At 41.9% G+C, this 6,784-nt stretch overlaps 1 long non-coding RNA gene across 1 annotated transcript; it reads left to right on the top strand.

The window, feature by feature from the left end:
• Nucleotides 1-1,323: 1,323 nt before the first annotated feature.
• Nucleotides 1,324-4,084, top strand: LOC122493438. The gene is made up of 2 exons (XR_006299890.1): nucleotides 1,324-1,511; nucleotides 2,817-4,084. It is a non-coding gene; the product is annotated as an uncharacterized LOC122493438 (long non-coding RNA).
• Nucleotides 4,085-6,784: the final 2,700 nt, after the last annotated feature.

Below are 6,784 nucleotides of genomic sequence, written 5' to 3'. Positions count from 1 at the left end.
TTGTTTTTTCTTTTGTTTAAACTTTGCTCAAAAAACACCGGGTGTTGGATGGAAGGCAATTTGACAATAAATTTCATATTAAAAAGATAAAATAATATAAAATAAATTATATGGCTAATGAGCAGAAGAATAGAAATAAAGAAGAGTGGTTGGGAAATAAAATAAAATAAGCTTTGCTCAAAAAAAAAAATTTTTTTTTTACCATGGAGAAATCCCCATATAATATTTTCCAACAGAGTTAGCCAAGAACATATCTTAAGTGGGAAGCATTATATGCGTTATTATTTAGCACTGTTACAGCACTTACACATGCATACAATTGCAATGCTTTTTACCCAGCCTTCTGACCTCACGCGTGTGGCACCGGAGGGGGTGTTCTGGGTTCCCTTCCAGCTCCCAAGCATTTCGATCACGCTGTGACCTTGACTGAGTCGCTCAACATTGCTCTGCTGGGTTTCCACAGAGAGGCGAGAGACGAACGGAGGTGACATGTATAAACACATGTGCTTTGAGGAAAGGGGGGGGGTGTTGTGTGAATTTAATAGTGAGGCGTGAGGCGTGAGTACTTGGCTAGGCACTTACATGATATATACCATTTATGGGAGACGTTAACTCCATCGTTGCGGTTTTAAAAAATGGGATTAGCAGATATTCCTCTGTTCTGCTGAGATACGTGTCACAGGAGTGGTCTTTGAACATAACTGCTTCCTTTACCCTCAACCTCCAGAATCCCTTATTCCACTTCTCAGTCTCTGCTCTTTTACCAAAAAGTGATGGGTTTGTTTCAAGTCTGCTTAAACCCTCCGCCTTTGTGTCCGCTGACCATGCTGGAAAGTGTTCTTTTTTCATTTTAACCACGACTTAATTGTATTTATTTACATTGGGATGGCTTGGGCTGTGACTTTCCTTATCTCCGCTGGTCTTTATTTGTAATCTCTGGACGCATTACATTAGAAATGCACAGTTGAGCAACACTTTCCAGAAAAGAAAAGTTTGGGGACCTGCTTCCTGGAAATCTTCACAGACCCTTGGTGAGAAAAAGACTTTTCCATTAAAACTGATTAGTAAAATCAAGACCAGAAGATGCTTTTGGCAATGTTTTTCAATGTGCTTGGTAACATTTTATTTCAAAGGCTATTGATTAAGTTTTTATTGTTTTTGTAGCCCAGTGATGCAGATTTAATACTGTATTTTTTAATTACATCTCTTTGTTAGATGAAGCCTGACGTTTCTTTTTTTTTTTTTCCTCTAACACTTCATCATGTAACAGTTCTCGAAATAACTAGGATATAGCACTGACATCAAAATATTTGATTGATTCATAGGACTCAGTCAAAGAATGTGTCCACTGAGTAAAGAAAGCAACACATCATCTACCACTGTGTCCTTATGTGACAGAATTGACCAATAAAATGTGAACGTTAGCTTGGAACCACATCATGGAAAACACCGAGGACCATGACGACAAATTTGGAATGTGTTAAGTAGACGATGAAGACCCTTTGGCGGGTGTGAGTAAGAATATCATTTAACTAAATGACTATTAAATAAATAATATTTATTTATTACAATAACCTTGCCAGTGCGAAGAATGGATTGAAAACCAAATACAGGGGCGCCTGGGTGGCTCAGTCAGTTGAGCATCCGACCTGGCCTCAGGTCACGATCTCGCGGTCCGGGAGTTCGAGCCCCGCGTCAGACTCTGTGCTGACAGCTCGGAGCCTGGAGCCTGCTTCGGATTCTGTGTCTCCCTCTCTCTCTCAAAACCAAGTAAACATTAAAAGAGCTTTGTTTTGTTTAAAAAAAGAAAAACTCAAAAAACAATTTAAGTGAAAATGATACTGCTGGGTGATTCATGAACAAATGTGTGTCGTATGGATGGCAAAAGGCAACAGCCATACTTCTAAATCCTCTCCGCTCTCATGTTTCTTTTGAAGGCACACCCAGTCCGAATTTACTGGATTACTGACAGTGTCTGTCATGATTACCTATGACAACCTCTGAGGCCAGGAACCATGGGCTCAGTATCTGTATTTTTGATCAGCTAATGCTAAAGGAAAAGCAAGGCAACGGGAGATTTTAAAAAACTGGTTCCTCCCTTATCTCAATAGCCTCAAGACTGAACAAGGGCAGGGCATCAGTACATGAAAAGTGGGGTTACTGAAAACACTCTGACTCCCCTCCATAGACTCTGAGCATCGGTACCTTGATGACCAAAGAGCTATCTGAACATTTAAGACCTGCCGTGCCTCAGGACCGGCAGAGATGTTCCTTGGGGTTGATGTCTGGTTACGACAGAGCATTCTAGAGGGCTGAGCTTTAGAGATAAACTGGCATATAGTAACTGATTTCTCTTTTTTTAAGTGTATTTTCTTAGTTTTGAAAGAAAGAGAGCATGAGCAGGGGAGGGGCAGAGAGAAAAGGAGAGAGAGAAAATCCCAAGTAGGCTCCGTGCTGTCAGCACAGAGCCCGACACGGGGCTCGAACTCATGAACCATGAGATTGTGCCCTGAGCCGAAATCAAGAGTCAGACGCTTAACTGACTGAGCCACCCAGGCGCCCCATATTAACTGATTTCGGTTTGAATCCGCGTGTCACTAGATTATCTTGGCATGACATTCATAAATAACAAGAACTTGACCGTTCATCCTCAAATAATTGCAGTGTCGGAGCCATCTTCTTGACCCATTGCTCAGGTGACCTATTTACCCAAAAAGATGGATTATCTTAACTCAGTGGACTGAGCCCACAGACATCTTAATAGTTTTTATGACTGTGTAGAAAGACTTTGTAACTAAACTCTATTTTTTACTCAGGCATTTGGCTGCGAAATAAGAAAGAAAGAAAGAAAGAAAGAAAGAAAGAAAGGTAAGGGATCTCTGTTCTCCAGCATGATTATTCAAACCAGGCTTTAAGAAAGGATACAGAGTGACGATCCCATTCCACTGTCTTCCCAACAAACACTCACTGAAAAACACCCAAGACACCGGAGAGATCAGAAAACAGAACATACACTCAAAGAGCTGAATGAATGTTCAAGGAAATAAAATACCACTTCTTTCCAGCTGATTCATCTCCGGATTGCCTCTCATTGGATCATCTTGGTTGCTCCTTAGCCATTCCTGACCTATCCCTGCTGTCAGGAGGATAAGATATCATGATTAGTCAAGTCCGGGCGTCATGCTTACCACGGGTCCAGGGAACAGGGCCAAACATAACTTGCTATTGTTGGATAGCATTGAAAGACAAAACAAGAGATGTTCACTATGGCATTAATGCACCTGGACATTTTATAGACCAAGTTGACATCAATGAAATGTAGCTTATTGGAATTACGAAAAACATGGTAAGAGGAAAGGCTGAGGTAAGATCACTCGAGACTTTTGAACAGGGCAATGCTGTTTGAGTTCACACGACACTCTAATCTCAAATATCCAACTCAAAATGCTTTTTCATGAAGAAGAAAGTTTATTCAATGCATGGAGGTTATGTGTTTACGGGAAAGCCATGTGTTTAGAGGATTCATATACAAACAGGCAAGGTTTTCTAAATATCCAGGAAGTTATGCGAAAATATAAAAGAAGGCTTGATCTTTCTGGTAAATTAATTCTGTTAGAGTAAGTTCACACGTTAGCTGGCATGAAAATAAGATGAATCTAAGTAAAGGGAGGCCTCGCATTTCTCTTACTGATTCATCCATTCATTTATTATATTCCTCCTCCTCCATGCAAGCCATTCAAGCCATCATGGCTTGGAATCCAAAGAGAAATATGGGTTTGGCCCCTTGCATTCAAGTATTACTATGGAATAACAGAAAAGTAATAGGTACATCGTCACAGCATTCCAGATCTGCATCAAGTAGTGAGCTAAGCAACATACATATTCTGCAAGGTGAATATTGTTGTCTCTTATTGAACTGAGGTTCAAAGACTTAAAGAAAATACCTCCAAGAAACACAACTAGTAAATATCAGGGATGTAGAATTCAAAGCCTGTCTGTGTGTCTTTCACGCTACTGGACTGCCTTCCACATCGGTACTTGCTAATTGTATTGTTTCTAAAGTCAGTGACTAGAATCCCAATTTTTTTTTTAAATTTTGTTAACGTTTATTTATTTTTGAGACAGAGAGAGACAGAGCATGAACAAGGGAGGAGCAGAGAGACAGGGAGACACAGAATCTGAAACAGGCTCCAGGCTCTGAGCTGTCAGCACAGAGCCCGACGCGGGGCTCGAACTCACGGACCGCGAGATCATGACCTGAGCCGAAGTCGGACGCTTAACCGACCAAGCCACCCAGGCACCCCTAGAATCCCAATTTAAAAAGAGAGAGAGAAAGAGACAGAGAGAGAGAGAGATTCAATGCTGATGAAGTTATTTGTCAGGGATGAGTTTCTGATTTGCAAAAAGAAGTAACTGTTCTATATTTTGGGAACTTAAAAATCACACACACGGGCGCCTGGGTGGCTCAGTCAGTGAAGCATCAGACTTGGGCTCATGCCATGATCTCGCGGTTCGTGAGTTCAAGCCCCGCATTGGACTCTGTGCTGACAGCCTGGAGCTTGGAGCCTGCTTTGAGTCCTGTGTCTCCCTTTCTCTTTCTCTGCCCCTCCCCTGCTCATGCTCTGCCTCTCTTTCACTCTCAAAAATAAATAAACTCTCAAAAAAAAATTTTTTTAATCACTCACACACACAGAGAGAAGCAGAGACAGACCGAAAGAAAGAGAGAGAAAAAGAGAGATATAGCCCCACTATATATTACTTACGTGCATGTAATTCTTATTCGTGTAAATAGTGTGGCTATTTAATTATTTACCGTTCATTATTTCGGATATGAATATAACTGAGTAGTCCTACGGCTTTATCCACGTGCCTGAATCAAAAAAGTGTGATCAGGGGCACCTGGGTGGCTCAGTCGGTTAAGCGCCCAACTTCAGCTCAGGTCACGATCTCACGGTCCGTGAGTTTGAGCCCTGCGTCGAGCTCTGGGCTGATGGTTCGGAGCCTAGAGCCTGCTTCCGATTCTGTGTCTCCCTCTCTCTCTCTGCCCCTCCCCTGTTCATGCTCTGTCTCTCTCTGTCTCAAAAATAAATAAACGGTAAAAAAAAATTTTTTTTAAATGTGATCAGTGCAGCTCCAGAAAAGAATAAATGGCCCAAATGTTACACACAGTATCTGAAACCTCCTGTTGCTTTGAACCTTAAGCCATCTTAGGGTATGGCTTAGAGCTGGGAACATAGCTAAGGAGACATCTGGTCACCCAGGGTGACACTTTTTCCTAAATACTTCACCTATATCAGCAGCCTCCCAAGTGACAATCTTGGGTTCTGATGTGGTTGAGCACAGCTACTTCTGAGTCTCATAAAAGAGGTAGTGAGCCTCTGACCAACTCTGCCTAATATGTATGGAGAGAGCCCCATAAAATTAGCCTACTCCAGGTTGTTTGCCCAGTAATGGGTATTTGACCTACCGCCACCCTTCCCTAACGCCAGCGCGAGCAGGCTTTGAAGAACAAAGCAAACTGCACTTTGATTCCAAAGCTTGGTCTGATGCACTTTGACTAAAGCTCCAAATTTCAGGGAGCAGCTTCACCACAGAGATCTTCTCAAACAGCTCTTGAGTTGGCCATCATTCCACTAATGCAGGCATTATTTCCACCTACACGGAAAGCCCAAAGCCACAGTGGCCAGCTGGGACGAAGAAAGAGCTACACTCTACATACCGTGGAAGCCAACGGCTGAAGCCAATAACTCAAGGGTAGGGTGGCTTTCCTTACCCCTTTGTTCCACTCACCTTGAAAGTGATGCCCTTCAAATTTGACAATGCACCGCACATCGAAAGCCAGAACATCTCATATACCATTGACCCAGCAGTTCCCCTTAAATAAACTTATGCTAGAGAAATAACCAAAGATACACATCAAGGTTCAGTTACGAAGATGTTCAGATGACATTATTTCATTCGTGAAAAATTGAAAGTATCATAGAAACGCACAAACAAGTGTGTTGGTGTCCTATCGCTATTGTAACGTGTTACGACTGGTTCAGTGGCTGCAACAACATAAAATTCATGAGCTCACAGTTCAGTAAGTCCAGCGGGCTTGGCTGGCGCTCTGCCTCGAGTCGAAGTACCCGTGTGATTATATTGGGCCAGCTGACAAGCCAATAATCTCCCTATCTGCAAATTAGCGACCTGAATTCCATCTGTAAAATTCATTTTGTCATGGGATTCAACAGCCACAGTTTCCAGGGATTAGGGCATATGGATCTTGGGGGGCCTACCTCAATAGATATCGGTTGAACAAAGCATGGAACATGCATGAACTCAAACAGAATACAAACAAAACTAAGGTGTTGGGAAATATTTAGTGGCATGGAAAAATGCTAAGTGAACTATCACACTGAAAACCATTAAAATAGGAGAAACACAGGGTCCCCAACTGTATGGATGGTTTCAGCCCATTTTTTGTGGAGTAAAAATAATCTATAGCTAAATGTGTCTAAATAGCGATATGTATCTCTACATCTACTCATCTATTCACCATTGATTGGTCTATGTAGGTGGAAAGGTCTACTCAAAAATGTTGAGTGGTTATTTGAGGTTGAGGATTACTGGGGAGTTTCTTAGATTAAGATCTTTTTTTTGAACCTATCTAAGTGATCCAGTATGCCATCTACTACACAAACACACACACACACACACACACACACACACACATAAAATTTTAAAAAATTAAACCTTTCTCTTGCGACTGTAGAGCCCTTTGGCCAGACAACTGACCCACCCA

Source organism: Prionailurus bengalensis, chromosome D2, assembly GCF_016509475.1.
Source record: "Prionailurus bengalensis isolate Pbe53 chromosome D2, Fcat_Pben_1.1_paternal_pri, whole genome shotgun sequence".
Taxonomy (NCBI): domain Eukaryota; kingdom Metazoa; phylum Chordata; class Mammalia; order Carnivora; family Felidae; genus Prionailurus; species Prionailurus bengalensis.
Note: the sequence above shows the minus strand (reverse complement) of the source record. Positions and strands in the feature narration are given on the sequence as shown.